Source organism: Suncus etruscus, chromosome 19 (genome assembly GCF_024139225.1).
Source record: "Suncus etruscus isolate mSunEtr1 chromosome 19, mSunEtr1.pri.cur, whole genome shotgun sequence".
NCBI lineage: Eukaryota > Metazoa > Chordata > Mammalia > Eulipotyphla > Soricidae > Suncus > Suncus etruscus.
Window position 1 is genome coordinate 7,376,794 of NC_064866.1, and position 15,968 is coordinate 7,392,761.

The 15,968-nt window shown below is 45.1% G+C and overlaps 1 non-coding gene across 1 annotated transcript; it reads right to left on the reverse strand.

Moving 5' to 3' along the window:
* Positions 1-12,886: 12,886 nt before the first annotated feature.
* LOC125997783 (small nucleolar RNA SNORA51) lies at positions 12,887-13,019 on the reverse strand. Its single transcript, XR_007491802.1, has one exon. It is a non-coding gene; the product is annotated as a small nucleolar RNA SNORA51 (small nucleolar RNA).
* Positions 13,020-15,968: the final 2,949 nt, after the last annotated feature.

Sequence of the window (15,968 nt, forward strand, 5' to 3'; positions counted from 1 at the left end):
GAAATGACTACACTAACAACTACCATGACAATGTTAATGCTTGAGAGAAGTAGGATGCCAGTCTCGAATACAGGCAGGAAGTGGGGAAAGAGTGAGATAGGGGGCATTGGTGGTGGGAATGTTGCATTAGTTTCAGTTTTATGACTGAAACCCAACTACAACATGTTTGTAATCAAGTTTTGATCATTTTATTTGCCATTTATTTAAGTTTTGTTAAAGCAAGTAATATGAAATAAATTTGCTACATAAGGAGTGGTAAAGAAGGGAATATTGGTGGTCGGATTAGTGTTAGAATATTGGAGATCTAAAACATCTTTATTAGGAACAACAGTAAAACCATGGTTGTTGAATTACATATTAATTATAGAGTCCTGGATGGAAGTAGATGGTGATGGATTGAGAGTGAGGCCTTCCTTCTCCAGCCTGGACCAGATACCTGCAACCCTTTCCATCCGGCAGGTCTGTAGCTATAAGGATGACAGCGAGGTAATTATCCGTAAGCAGCCAGGCTCAGTAGACATCAGCTTTATTATTAATAAGGCCTTAGCCAACATGTGCGGCTTCTAAGCTAAGCTTAAACCTTTTAAGCAGGCTACTCCAGTTGCCCTGCCATTCGATCCTGTTTCTTATCCTTCCATGCTGCCAACTCCTCCAACCAGCTTCTTGCTTCATTCATTTCCCTTCCACCCCTCAGGTAACCTCTTTGTTACCTTCCATAGAACCCTCCTAGAAGTGGGCTGGTCTATCTCTCCAGGTAATATTAGCATTTAGTCTAAGGTGGGGTGACACAATTTGTCTTCATAACAATTTAAATAAATAAATTTGATGCCTTGCATGTGGCCCACCCGGGTTCAATCCTCAGCATCTATAACAATCTCTTGAGCATCATCAGAAGTGATTCCTGAGTGCAGAGTCAGGAGTTTCCCGGAGCACTGCAGGTTGTGGCCCCTAAATAAAACAAAACAAAACTGAAATGAATGAATGAATGAATGAAAGCATCACACACACCCCAACAGCTGCCATGATGAGAATGTGTTCTTATCCTCATTGCAAATGGGCAATGAAGGGGATGTCAGATGTACAGAAAACAGGACTCAGAGCCTTCTCCTTGGGGGGGGGGTGGTCTTTAACTGTGATTTTCCTTTTTCTTAGGGAGTTTTAAAAAAAGAAAAAGAAGCGTTTGGGGCCAACACATTTCCTGCACTTCAGAACAGATCCCTTTTGGTCATGGATTCCAGGATTGCTGGTTTGAGAAAAGCCCCATGAATAGGCCAGCGATAGTCGAGTCTGATAACTTTAGTCTCTCCCATTCTGGGCCACGGCAAGAAATGGAGGTGAGGACATTCGGGTAGTATTTGCCAATTTCCATGGCGCCTGTTTACCAGCTCGGACCAATTACAAGCTTCATTGCAGCGTGTAATGTTCCTACATACTAGGCCCAGGAGAGAGCTACAAGACTAGAGCATATGCCAAGCGTGTGTGAGTGTGTGTGTGTGTGTGTGTGTGTGTGTGTGTGTGTGTGTGTGTGTGTGTGTAGTCTCTGAGTTTGCTTTTCTGACCTGCAAGGCCCCTGGCATTGCTGGAATGGCCCTCCTGGCCTCATGCATCTTATTGCCTTGTTCTGACAAGCATGGAACATTCAAGGTCTTCTCTGCCAAACTCTGGGAGCAACTCCCCCATAGCATTCCTCTAAAAATATGCCCAGGGCTAAGGAGTTAGCTCAAAAGGCTGAACTCATCATGCATGGAGAGGAAAGAGTTTGGTCTCTTGCAATACATAGCAATGTCCCCTGAGCCATGCCAGGACTGACCCCTGAACTCAGAACTGGGAGTAACCTCCAGCTCCAGATGTGGCTTCCAAACAACTGGCTCCCAGGCTCAAAAGCTGATTTCGCAGCAAAGGGAGTGAGTGTTCTTGCTGGCTGAGGATTTGAAAGAATAGACTTGTCCAGGGGCCTCTGGGAGGGAGATGTCTTCTGCTTCTCTATAGAGATTTGGCTGGGTAGTCTAGGAGATGGTGCCCAGCCTGTGTGTCCCAGGTACTCTGAGATGCTCCCATCAATCCATCAGAGGCCTCTGCTCACCTCGAAGCAGGCAGTAGCCCCTTCTGCCAGCAGGTAGCAGCACTCGACCGAAGGCAGCTATTCCAAATGAGGCTCCTTTGTTCTGCCAAAGGCCAAGTCATGGAGTGCAGCCCAAGGGACAGCTCATTGGCCTGCCCTTAGCTGACCTTTGCCTATAGAGTCCTGGAAGGCCTCTATCAAGCTGGAGACTTGATAAAACGAATGCACTTTTAGGCCAATATAGGACAGGACAGCCTTTATGCCCTGGCCCATCTTTCTCCTAGGAGTTGGGGCTTGTCTTAGGATGACATCATGGAGACATAACTACTTGGCTACTGGGGGCTTCCAGAAAGCAGCCAAGTGCCAGGGAGGTGCTTCTAATCCTCGGGTAAAGTTCATTCGCAGCCCAAATTTGCCTACAGAGCCAGCCCAGGTCTGAATGTTCTGCCAGTGGCTTCTTCCACTGGAGCCCCATCATGCTGGTTTGTGAGGCTCTATACAGATTTTATTCCCAAGAGTCCCTTGTGTAGGAGCACCATTGTTCCCACTCTTGCAGGACTTGTATTTGGCACATAACGGCCACCTCTCTGCCATGGCTCTGCAGAGTTCCATCATGAAGCCGGGTAGAATTGCAAATCTGATGTGTGAAATCTGAGGGCAGGGGCCTGGGATAGTTCAATGGGAGAACATGGCCATAAGGCCACAGGCCAAGAGTTTGATCCCAGCTGTATCCAGGCTGCATCATGTACCACAGTTGAGGATGTGGACATCACCATGAGGAGGCCACTGCCTACACTCAAGGCTATGATTTCCCCCAGATTTCTGCCATTTCTGCCACAAACATGACAAAGGGGGCAAAGGGGACAAAGGAGAGAGCAAAAGGTTACTTTCTTTTCAGTTTAGATCTTGTGCTCTTTGGGCTTGAGAGATACAACAGGGGCTCAGGTGCTTACATTGCATGTAGCTGACCCTGATTCGATCCCCGGCACCCCCATATGGCCCCTAAAGATCATAGGGTGCACCTCCAGACAATATTGAAGATCTCCAGATTTGATCTTGAGACCCCAAAGCACTGCTGGAGTGACCCCAGAAACCCCAGCACCCAGAATCTGAGCATTGCAGGGTCCTCAGGCCTTGTATTGACCTGCCCATTCAGTTGAATATGAATAATTACCAGCCAAGGCCCCCCAGGCCTTCTGAGCACCACTTGGGAATAAAAAACTCCCCCAAAATAACCAGTCTGTCTGCTTTGCTTCTTATCAATAGTAAGAGCCAGAAAGGGAGGGGGGTAGCCCCAGAACAGGCCTTATTTTTTTTTCTCTCCCCTCTCAGCTTTATCAATGATGACTTTCCTCTCCACATCCTTCTCTTGCACCCCTGACTAAGCATCCGGAACCTAGGCAAGACCTCCCACAGGCCCAGGGCACAGAACACCCTGTTCCCAAGGAGGGTGGGGACGCCCCAGGGACAGGTGACTAGAGGTGAGCAGAGCTGGCTGGGGCAGGGACATCAGAAATGGAGAAATTGCCACGGAAGCTGGGAAGCCAGGGAGCCCCCACTGATTCTGAACCCAGACAGACAGGGCTGCCTCTCTCCACCCCAGCTCACACCCCTGCCTTGGATGGGCTTCTAGGGGTCACCATGAATTCCTCTAGCTGCTTTGCTTCTCAGTTGGCCTGACTCCAGTGAGGCAACTCAGCAAACATTAACTTGCACTTCAGTTTCAATCAGGGCCGGAAGCTCTGTTTCAAGGAAAGCAACCAGAAACAACACATGCCACCCTGTTTTCCCTGAGCAATAGGAGAAAGGACAAACTGTTGGCCATGCCCCTCCACCCTCCCAGCATGTCCTTTTCCTTTCTCCTACCTAACACTGTGACACTCTTCCAGCACTCACAGTCCCTAGGAACCTTCCTGCCTGGAGACTTGGCCTAGCCCAAGACCTCTACCATGGCTGCAGCATGGAGGTGCTGGCTAGGTAATGGGTACCTGCAGGGAGAGGGTGAGGTGGGAGTCCAGCCAGGTAGTTGGGAAGGGGTAGAGTGCTCAGAGCAGGGTGCAGGTCTTCCTTGAAGGAATTTCTTCCCTGGGGCCTCCCAGGTTGGAAAGAACCTTTTTGTGCAGAATTGGATTCTTGTGGACTTTAGGGTTCTAATGTTCTGAGTAAACCTCCCCCTTACACACACATCAAAATTGATTAAAGGAAATTCAGATGATGTTTCTCTAGGGACTAGTAGCTGCAGGTCTAAACATGATAGAAAGACTGTTCTTCCCATAGCGGTCCCTCTGACTCAGGGATCATGGCCAATAGCCATGTGTGCCAGCAGGCAGATAACTTACAGGATCGCTTAGGCCTTGGAGATTTTTTTTGGGGGTTGGTTTAGGTCATACTTGACAATGTTCAGGGCTTATTCCTGGCTCTATGATGAGAAATCATTCCTGGAGGGTCTTAGGGACCATATGGGGTACCAGGAATTGAATCTGGATTGTCCAGGTAAAGGCAAACACCTTACTCCTCTCAGACCTAGTCTTGGTGTTTGGGCTTAGGGTGAATTTTTATCTTCAAAAACAAAGGCCAGGAGCTGGGGCTATTTTGAGCCATCAGATAATGGTCAATGAATAGAGTTCATTAAGGAAACACTGTTTGTTTCCGTTTTATTTAAACACCAGGCTATATAAAGTTGTTGTTGCAGGCATTCAAAACCAAACCAATTCAAACCAAATTCAAACCAATTCAAACCAAACCCTACCACTATGTGACCTTTCCTCTATTACTATCCCGTTTCCCACCCATCACACGAGCCTTTCCCCTAAGCAGGCACAAAATAATTTATTTTATATTGCCTGTTCTAACAAAATGAAAAGTGAAATGATAAAAAAAATAGGTCAATCCAAGACAGTTTGTGAAAAATTTTATATCCCATAATGCGGTTATTGAAGTCATTGTCTGAAGGTTTACTGAGCTGTTTGTTGCCCTCAGTATTATTATTTTAGCTTATTGAGCATAGTTGGCTGCTGTGCTATTTTTACATCTAATTTGCTGTGCTCCTACTGGGTTGTCGTATTGTGGGATTTGGAGGTGTTACACAGCTGCATATGTGGCCACACACTCCAGGAGCACCAAGATCTGTGTATTAGAATTTCAGTTTTGAGATTAGTTGTGAAGCAGTGAAGTTGGGCTGTTGGCATGGCAGCAGTTGTGGGGTGTGGGTGTGACTGCTGGGCTTTGCCACAGAGGAAACACTGAGTTTCTGATGTGCAACTGGCCAGGGAGAATGCTGGTTAATGCTATCTATAAGAGGAATCCTAACTCTTATAGTCTTATATAGAGACCTCAGCTCATAAGTCTGTGGACATCTGAAAAAGAAGGAAGAGGGAGAGATGCTAGTCGAGCTCCACAATTGAAGATGGGGGAGTGGCCCACAGGGATGCCAGTTTTGAAGCAGCCACTCTGGGACTCTGAGGTGACCCCATCATTTAGGTTTTATTCCACCTGTTCTTTTGGGGAGCCCCTGCCTGTCATGGAAACTCACAGCCCTGTCCTATAGGTCCCTCAACCTCTCAGTGAAAGTTGTATGGGGAGAAGTCCTGACCTAGGCCCTAGGACTGAGGAGGTGGGACTCACACACACACACACACCCTTTCCTTCAGCACTTGTCTGTGGGCCAAGACAAGTCCTGTGAGGAGCAAGACAATGTGGCAAGGGGAAGCAGACTTCAGGCAGCTACGATGGCTCCTCCCTCAGACTTACTCCCTTAAGCTTCCTGTCTGGGTCTATACAGTCTTTCCAGGTCCCAACCCTAATCCCACTATCTCCATCATATCTCCCCTCAACCTTACTAGTCTCCAAGAGGAAGCTGCACCAAACCAGAAACTTGGGGTTTCAGAGAGGAGGGGTGGCAACTGATTGGGAGGGGCAGGGCAGTCTGAGAAAGTGAGGAGTCAAGGATAGGAGGGATTCTGGGGTCTTTCTCTTGCTGAGTCCCAACTGTTGTCCCAGAATGGATGGGTGCTTCCCCCTGGGTTGGTCCTTCCCCACTTCCCCACATCCCTCTGTGAGTCAGAAACCCCAATACAGCAACAGCTCAGTGTGAGCACAACAGGGGGAGTTCTGAGGCTACAATAGGGAAGTGGGTTGACCTCTGGGAGGTCAATTCAGAAAATACCCTCAGTTTAGAGTGGATAGTAGGAATGAACAGGTCACCACTGTGACTGTGAGCAATAGTCACCACTGTGACTGTGAGTGCAAGCATGTGTCTCTGTGTGAAAGTGTCTAAAAGAATGTGAGAATGCATGTGGAAATGTGTAATTCCAAGAGTGTAAGTTTACATGTGAAAGTGTGAGTCTATGTAAGAGTGTGTTGTGAGTATAAGAGATGTGTAACAAAAATACAATACAAAAATCCCTTCCTCACACCTATATTCATTGCAGCGCTATTTACAATAGCCAAACTCTGGAAACAACCAAGATGCCCCTCAACAGATGAATGGTTAAAGAAACTACGGCACATATACACAATGGAATATTATGTAGCCGTCAGGAGAGATGAAGTCATGAAATGTTCCTATACATGGATGTACATGGAATCCATTATGCTGAGTGAAATAAGTCAGAGGGAGAGAGATAGATGCAGAATAGTCTCCCTCATCTATGGGTTTTAAGAAAAATAAAAGACATTTTTGCGATAATTCTCAGAGACAAAAGAGAGGAGGGCCGGAAGGTCCAGCTCACTTCATAAAGCTCACCACAAAGAATGATGAGTGCAGTTAGAGAAATAACTACGTTGAGAACTATCCTAACAATGTGAATGAATGAGGGAAGTAGAAAGCCTGTCTAGAGTATAGGCAGGGGTGGGGTGGGGAGGAGGGAGGCTTGGGACATTGGTGATGGGAATGTTGCACTGGTGAAGGGGGTTGTGTTTTGCATGACTGAAACCCAACTACGATCATATTTGTAATCAAGGTGTTTAAATAAAAATATCCCCCTAAAGAAGAAATTCAATAGAAAAAAGACTTCCCAGGTGGAAGACACACCTGGGGGGGAAAAAAAGAGAGCGTGTTAATGTGTTAGGGTGTGTGCTAGTGTTAGAAAGAATGTGGGTGTGCAGATATGTGTGAATGTATGGGCATGAGGGTATCTGAGAGAATGTGGATGAGACAATTTTTTATAAGAATGTGTGTAAATATGAATGAACATGTGTGTTTAAGGGTGTGTTGTGTGTTTTTAAGACTGAGTGACTGTGAGTTAGAGTATGTGAAGATTGTGTGACCGTGATTGTGTGAGTAGGGATGTATGAGTGAAAAATGTATGAAACTATGTAGTATGAGTGTATAGGCATGAGACAGGATGTTTGAGTGTGCACAAGGATGTGGATAAATTCGTTTTGATGAGTGATAGTGTGTGGGTAGGAGAGTATGGGTGGGGTGAGTTAGTGTGAAAATTTGTGTGTTGGTATGTGTGTGTGTCTTGAGATCGGAAAACCCAAGTCTCCCCACAGTAGGTAGGGCCAGGATGTACCAGCCGATCCTTGGTTTGGCCACTTCTGCAATGGCCATGTGGCAAATTCCATTTGTCAGGGACCATCGTGTGGATGAAGACAGGAACAATTCATTAATTAGACTCTAGAAATAGAACCAGGGAGCCATCGGAATCCCTGGTCCAGTATGGGAACCACTAGGATCTCTGCAGCAACATGGTGCAAGCAGGGGCCGGAGAGATAGCATGGAGATAAGGCATTTGCCTTGCATGCAGAAGGATGGTGGTTTGAATCCTGGCATCCCATTTGGTCCCCTGAGACTGCCAGAAGCAATTTCTGAGTGTAGAGGCAGGAGTAACCCCTGAAGCTGCCAGGTATGACCCCAAAAAGATAAAACAAAACAAAAATATGGTGAAACTAAATGCAACCGTGGCAGAGAAAAAGCCTCTGAAGGTTATTCTGTGTCACTTACACATCCTAAAATGCAAAATTGATGGAAATGAGGAAGAGATTAGGATTTGGCCAGAAGGAGGGGTGGGTGTGGGTATCCACGGGGAACACAAATGAACCCCAGGAATAAACTGTACAGTGCCTCACAGGAGATGAATTTATTTAGACATGTAGGCACACATAGACACACCATGCATACACACAAATACATAGAAAAGGACAGAGATATGAGGGGCCACAGTTATAGTACAGCAGGGAGGATATTTGCTTTGCATGTGGCTAACCCAGGCTCCATCCCTGGCACTCCATGTGGTCCCACAAGCCCTGCCAGGTGTGATCTCTGAATGCAAAACCAGGAGTAAGCCCTGAGCACTGCTGGATGTGGCCAAAACAAACAAACAAACAAACAAAACAAATAAAGGGGGGGCTGGAGAGATAGCATGGAGGTAAGGTGTTTGCCTTTCATGCAGAAGGACATTGGTTCAAGTCTCGGCTTCCCTTATGGTCCTTGAGCCTGCCAGGAGTGATTTCTGAGTGTGGAGCCAGGAGTAACCTTTGAGCACTGCCATATGTGACCCAAAAACCAAAAGAATAAAAAAATAAAAAAGGAAAGGAAAGAAAGAAAGCAAAACATAGGTATGAACAATAACTCATGGATACACACAAAGACACATGCAAATCCAGGAATACAAAGACAATTTGCACACACATTCACAGAGGCATGTAGAAACACACATAGAAACCTACACAGATGGACACCCATACATACAACCACACACAGGCAAAAAAGGTACACACAGACATATACACAGATACGCAGAAAGACATACACAGCACACAAAGTATACATGCAGACACACAACCACACAGAAAGGCATAGACACACACACACACACACATGAACCTTTTACTCCTGGTGGGTTGTCTTCGAACTCACCCATCCATGCACGGATTTGCAGGCCCTTTACATGCATGTAGACCCCACCTCCAAGGATGATGCTAGAGACCGGCAGGGGAGACAGAACTGGAGTGGGGTGGCCCCCAGAAGAAGCCTGGGGGGTGGTGCAGAAGGGAGGGTAGAGTGCACTCTTCATGCACTTGTTGGGGACATGGCTCTATCTTCCTCCCAGACTTGCTTCCAGAGACCCAGCTGTTAGCTTTGATCTTGCGTTGCATAAAGGGTTCCTCTTGAAAGAGAGACACTTCCATCCTGCAGTGTGGAGGCAATGACTCCTGGAACATGACCTGATACCCCCAAGACCCTGCCCTAATTTCTCCCCCAAGGTCCCCCAGTGTGGCTCAGACATGAGTAGCCTTCTGTCCTCCCCCGTTCCTAATACTCTCCCTCTTTTTTTCCTTCTCTAGTGCTCCCACTTATTTTCCTGTCTGGATCCCCTATAATATTTCGGTGGCCTGTTCATCAAGGTTACAACAGCCCAACATGCCTCTGCGTGTCTTTAATCCAGACTGTATGCCCTATCAGTGGGGAACTGTTGAAAGGTACTCGTTGGCTTTCTCCCCCACCCACAATACGAAAATGTCTGTTTCCAATTGGGACAGAATAGGAGATCATTCTAGAGGGGCCGAGGGGAGTCCGGAGCTGGTAGGAAACCTCCAACCTGCAAAGCCATTAGTCACCCCTGATGGGCCCCACCAGATCTAGGGCTAGTCCAGATTCGGTCAGGGGCTGAGTTGTAAAATCACATTAAAGTTGCCAAGACTAGAACAAGTGACTTTAATAAGGTTAAAGTTTGGCATTTGTTCAGCTTTGATTGTGATTGGGTTCTTGGTCACATGAGGGGAAGAATGACCGAGGGGCTGTGCACAGTTAGCAGGTCAGAACTTGGGGTGCAGCCAGACATTTAGCCTTGCTCCCTAGGGGGTGCCTGTCCCACATGCACACTCTGTGTGCATGCCCAACATTCTAGCTATACATGCTGTGGCTGTTCTCTCCTCTCTGGCCTAGGGGCTGATCTGGGACAAGGAATGGGGACATGCATTCCAGACAGAAAAAGTCCTTGAAACTTGTTGACTTTTGGGCTCCTCAATCTACCTCTTCCTTAGCTCACATGGGGTCATTTAACCTTCACCGGTGGTCACCCCATCTCTCATAACACGAAAAAAGGACTCTGTGCTGTTGGCTTTCGATGCCATTTCAAATCACTGGTTTAGAACATGGTTGTCTGCCTGGATTTGTCCACTCCTTCAAGAAATCTGCCCTACTTCTCTTTCCTGTTTGACCCCTGTAGGGGTCATCTGCTCCTTCTGAATTCTCTCTAAAGAGAGATCAGACATTTTTTTTAGAAAAATTGATTTTGGGGGTCACACCAGAATCAAGGTGCTCAAGGTCTACTCCTGGCACTGCACTCAGGAATCATGCCTGGCAGATCTTGGAATCCCTATGGGTTGCCAGAGATGGCACCCAAGTTAGCCATGTTTAAGGTAAACAACCTACCCACTATACTATCTCTCTGCTCCCTTGGAGAATTTTTTAAAAATATTATTTATTTATTTTTAATTTTATTTGTGAAGGCAGGTGAGATAGCACAGTGCTAGGGCGTTTGCCTTGTATGCAGCCAACCTAGAAGGACCTAGTTCAATTCCCAGCATCCCATATGGTCCCCCAGCCTGCCAGGGGTGATTTATGAATGCAGAAGCCCAGAGTGACCCCTGAATGCCGCTGGGTGTGGCCCCCAAACCAACCAACCAATTCATCAATCAATACATAAAGTTTTTTAAAAAAATAAATATAGTTTTATTTATTGCCTGAAGATGCTCTGAGGTGTTCATTCTGTTTTATTGGGTTCCCTTAGAGGATTTTTTTTTTTGTATTTTTGGGCCACACCCGGCAGTGCTCAGGGGTTACTCCTGGCTGTCTGCTCAGAAATAGCTCCTGGCAGGCACGGGGGACCATATGGGACACCGGGATTCGAACCAACCACCTTTGGTCCTGGATTGGCTGCTTGCAAGGCAAACACCGCTGTGCTATCTCTCCGGGCCCCCCTTAGAGGATTTTTAAGGCAGAACCTATGCAGGTGTGAGACCTCCATGAGTCCTCCCTACATGCTCCACAAGAGCCTTTGTGTTTTGGGTGGGGTTCAGCTTGGCTCTAGGTAGTGCCCCTCAATACCGAATCAAGGAAGAATTCTGCAGGAAGCCCATCTCTTCCTCTGGAAAACAGCTGAATTACCATGCCATTGCCTGCTTATTCTCTTTGCTCAGGAAGAAACGCAAAAATGGTAACTCCTAATAGGTTCCTAGTATCTGGTGGAGCTTGCATCAGCTCTGGTTGAGTTTCCTTACCAGGTTGGAATTTGAGGGCCATGGAAGCCACCAGTCTGTTGATGCTCCCCTGGATGCATCAAGAGAAGGGTTGGGAGGGAACAGATAGCTGAGAGAGAGCCAGCACTCCCCACACCTTCAGCTCTCTCTGGGATAGCAGGCAAACTTGGGCATGCCTGCCTGGTCCCCATTTCTTTCATCCTGAGAAGCCCCTGGCTTTCCCTTGTGACCTTCATCTAGCGGGAAGGTGATTCAGAGGGGTGTGTCTGCTCTGTGGCAGCCACACCTACCACCTGCTTTCCTGCAGAGGTAAGGCGGATCTTCCCTAAAGTCCACTTGCTGCTGCCGCGTGGGGGCACCCCCCAGCCGCCAACCTTTGCCCCTCAAGGCCAGCTCTGTGTTCTTTGTTCCCGAAAGTCTCAGCACAGTGAAATATTAACTGGTAGGGGGAGTTCTGGGAGGCAGGGCTGAACAAGGAGGATCCCTAGCAGGGGTGTTGGCCAGTGGCCTGGAATTTTCCATTCTCCTTAAGTTCATGTGACAGAGGGGGCAGATTTTTTTTTAGGTCCCCAAAACAAGGTTGTGGTGATGAGAAGCAATACTGGCTCTGTGACTTCCCAGAGGCAGTGTTCAGAAGTTCAAAGGGCCCTGGACATGGAGAACTCAACTCCATCATGCAGGATTTGAGGAGGGGAGTCAGGAGATGGGGGTGCAAGCTTGGAACAGGGAGACCACTAAATATCCCCAAACCTGGGTATCTTTGGCTGTAAAAGGAGGCCCTGGACGTGGGCTCAAAGGTCACTTCTGACTTCTGGGAGGCCAAGCCAGCACCTCCTTCTGCAGCCAATTGTGGTAACTGGAACTTGAAATCATCTAGAAATGATTGGCATGACCTCTCCCTCTGCCTCTATCAGCCTCCTGACTCTTGGCCTCCTTCCCTTATCTTTCTCAAGCTCTGGAGTCTCCTCTTGTGCCCAGAGATATGTTCACATTCCTGTAGATGCCAGTGGACCTGCCTGAGCTCTGACTTGGTTTCTGCTGCCTCCTGGCAGATGGCTTGATCAAACTGTTCAGGCTTTTTTGGGTCCATTTTCTCAGCTATCAGAAGGAAATCATATTGGGTAAGAATTTCATAAACGTAGGTTAGATTCCAGCCATATGAGCTGGTAGAATTTTATATCCCAGATGTTGGGACAGAGAGATGAGAAATAAAAGCCCTCTTCCCCAAGAACACACCTGTGTCACCTATTTCTGTTCTTGGAGGCACTCACTTCCCAGGTGGCTTCTCCATGTTCCCTGCATGGTCCTATCTCCAAAAGTCTTCCTTTCAGTTCTCTCTCAGCTTGAGAAGAAGCACTCTGCCATGATGGCAGCTTGCTCCTAGCATATGTAACTCATCCAGGTAGTAATGCATGAGTGGTGAGAAGAGATTGGCCCACATTGCAGTGGAGGCAGGACTTCCCTAATGTGAGGGGACCTCATTGGTTAGGCTCAGATGGACCCGGATCCACTTTATCCCTTTAGCTTGCATCCTTGACTCCAGCATCAGCCCTGGGACTATAAGGCTGAGGGGGAAGAAAAAATTTTAAGTGGCATTGTTTTTTTTTTTTTTTTTTTTTTTGTCCCCCAATTCACAATACATACCCGGCAAGGGGCCTGTGTTGAGGTGTATATGGGGTGCCTTTACTGTACCTCCTCTTTCTATACAGCCAGTGTAAAGAACACAGCCTGTGGTAAGAATTGGGAGGCCTTATTTTATCTTTTATTTATTTTTTTTTTCTTCAGGGCAAACTAAAGTTGTTTTTTTTTTTTTTTTAAGTAAGAATTCATTTAAAGGACAAAATTGATTAACCTAATAAGGTAAACTAATATAACATAATATAGTGACATAACATAACATATAATATAATTAATATAATAATAATACATGTAAGTCAAAGAAAGTTTCTGATTAAAAACACAATTTTTTTTTTCCATAATGGCTTACATATCTTTCACTGTAGTATTTTGGGTACATATTCACATTAAATCAGGGGAATACCCATCACCTAATATGTCCTCTTCTCAATCAAAAATCAAATATACTGAAAATAGGCAGAGTCCTGTCTAGAGGCTTCCAACCTCAGTTTGAGAGAGGATGTGAAAAAAGTAATTAAAATACCACAACAATACACACACACACACACAAAAAAATATCGAATTAAATAACCGATAAGCACCACAACAATAAAGACAGGCACCACACAATAATCTCGGTTCTGAAATCAAATCATACTCAAGTGCAAAAAAGAAAGAGAAAGACAAAACAAAATAAAATAAAATAATATTGGAGACATCAACCGTAATCTCCACACCAAAATAAAGACGTCAAAAAAATAGATCATTTATTCTCCTCTTGCTGCTTTCGTGGTATGTGGAAGACTTCTACTTTATCTTGGATGGTAAAATCAGACCTGTTTCTAGAGATCTTGGTGGCTGTGCAGATCAGGGAATGGAGTTTATGAAGTCTTTCTTTGTGGTTCTAGCAGTTATGCTTCTTCAATGTCCTTTTTTTGTTTTTTTATGTATTCTAGGTGTTTCAGAATAGTGCTACCATTCTGTGTTTTTCTTTTGTCTTCTGACTTACTTCGTTTAACATAACATGATCTAGGTCCATCCACGTTGCTGCAAAGTCTGTGATTGTATCATTTCTAACTGCCATGTAATATTCCATTGTATATATGTACCACATCTTAATGATCCATTCATCTGTTGTTGGACATCGAGGTTGGTTCCAAGATTTGGCTATTATACTGAGTGCTGCAATAAATAGTGGGGTGCATATGTATTTTGGAATGAATGTCCTTCCATCTTGGGGATATATGCCTAGGAGAGCAATTGCTGGGTCAAATGGCAGCTCAATTCTGAGTTCTTTGAGCACTCTCCAGACTTTTCTCCATAGATGTTGGACCAAGGGGCATTCCCACCAGCAATGAATGAGAGTTCCTTTCATACCACATCCTCTCCAACAAAGGTTGTTCCCATTATTTTTGATGTGAGCCAACCTCACTGGTGTGAGGTGGTATCTCATTGTTGTCTTGATTTGGATCTCCCTGATGATGAGTGAAGGTGAGCATGTTTTCATGTGTTTGTTGGCCATCCTTCTCTCTTCCTCAGAGAAATGTCTATTCATTTCGTCTCCCCATTTTTTTATGGCTTCGTTTGGTTTTGAAGGACTCAGGTTTCTGAGCGCTTTGTATGTTCTAGATATCAGCCCTTTATCTGATATATCAAGTGAAAAGATTTTTTCCCATTCTGTTAGCTGTCTTCTTGCATTAAGTAGGGTTTCTTTTGCCATGCAGAAGCTTTTTAGTTTGATATAGTCCCATTTGTTTATAGTTGATGCTAACGTTTTTGCCATTGGTGCTCCATTCTCAAAGACCCTTTTAATATAAAGGTCTTCGAGTGTTCTGCCTATTTTATTCTCGATAAACTTTATAGATTCAGGTCTGATTTCCAGATCTTTGATCCATTTTGAGTTGACTTTTGTATAAGGAGTGAGATATGGGTCGATTTTCACTTTCGTGCATATGAGTTTCCAGTTGTACCAACACCATTTGTTGAATAGGCTTTCTTTGTTCCATTTCATATTCTTGCCTCTTTTATCAAATATTAGTTGGCTATATATCTGGGGGTTTATGTCTGGGAATTCTGTTCTAATCCACTGGTCTGAGGTCCTGTCTCTGTTCCAGTACCATGCTGTTTTTATTACTATGGCTTTATAGTATAGTTTCAAGTTAGGTAAGGAGATACCTCCCAACTTCTCATTTTTCAGAATGTGTTTAGCTATCCTGGGTCTTCTATGGTTCCAAATGAATTTTATAATTGATTGTTCTATTTCTTTAAAGAATTGTGTCTGGATTTGGATAGGGATTGCATTAAATCTATATAGCAATTTGGGTAAAATAGTCATTTTGACTATGTTAATTCTACCTATCCATGAGGATGGGATGTTCTTCCATTTCTTTAGATCATCTTCAATTTCTTTCTGAAGTGTTTTGAAGTTTCCCTGGTATAGATCTTTCACTTCTCTTGTAAGGTTGATTCCTAGGTATTTGATATTTTTTGATACTATCTTAAATGGAATTGTATTTTTAATCTCTCTCTCCTCAACTTCATTGTTTGTATATAAAAACGCTACTGTCTTTTGTGTATTGACTTTGTATCCAGCCACTTTACTGTATTGGTTGATTGTTTCTAGTAGTTTTTCTGTGGATTCTTTAGGGTTTTTGATGTATATCATCATATCATCAGCAAATAGAGCTAGCTTGTGCTCCTCTTTCCCTACTTGAATTCTTTTGATTCCCTTCTCTTGTCGGATTGCTATTGCTAGGACTTCTAAGGTTATATTGAATAAGAGTGGAGAGAGTGGACAGCCTTGCCTAGTTCCTGACCTTAGTGGGAATGCTTCTAGTTTCTCGCCATTAAGTATAATGTTGGCTGTAGGCTTTTCATAAATAGCTGTAACTATCTTAAGGAAGGTGCCTTCTAACCCTATTTTGCTGAGTGTCTTTAACATGAACGGATGTTGGATTTTGTCAAACGCCTTCTCTGCATCGATTGATATGATCATGTGGTTTTTGTCCTTCATGTTGTTGATGTGGTGTATAATGTTGATTGATTTGCGTATGTTGAACCAACCTTGCATTCCTGGGATGAA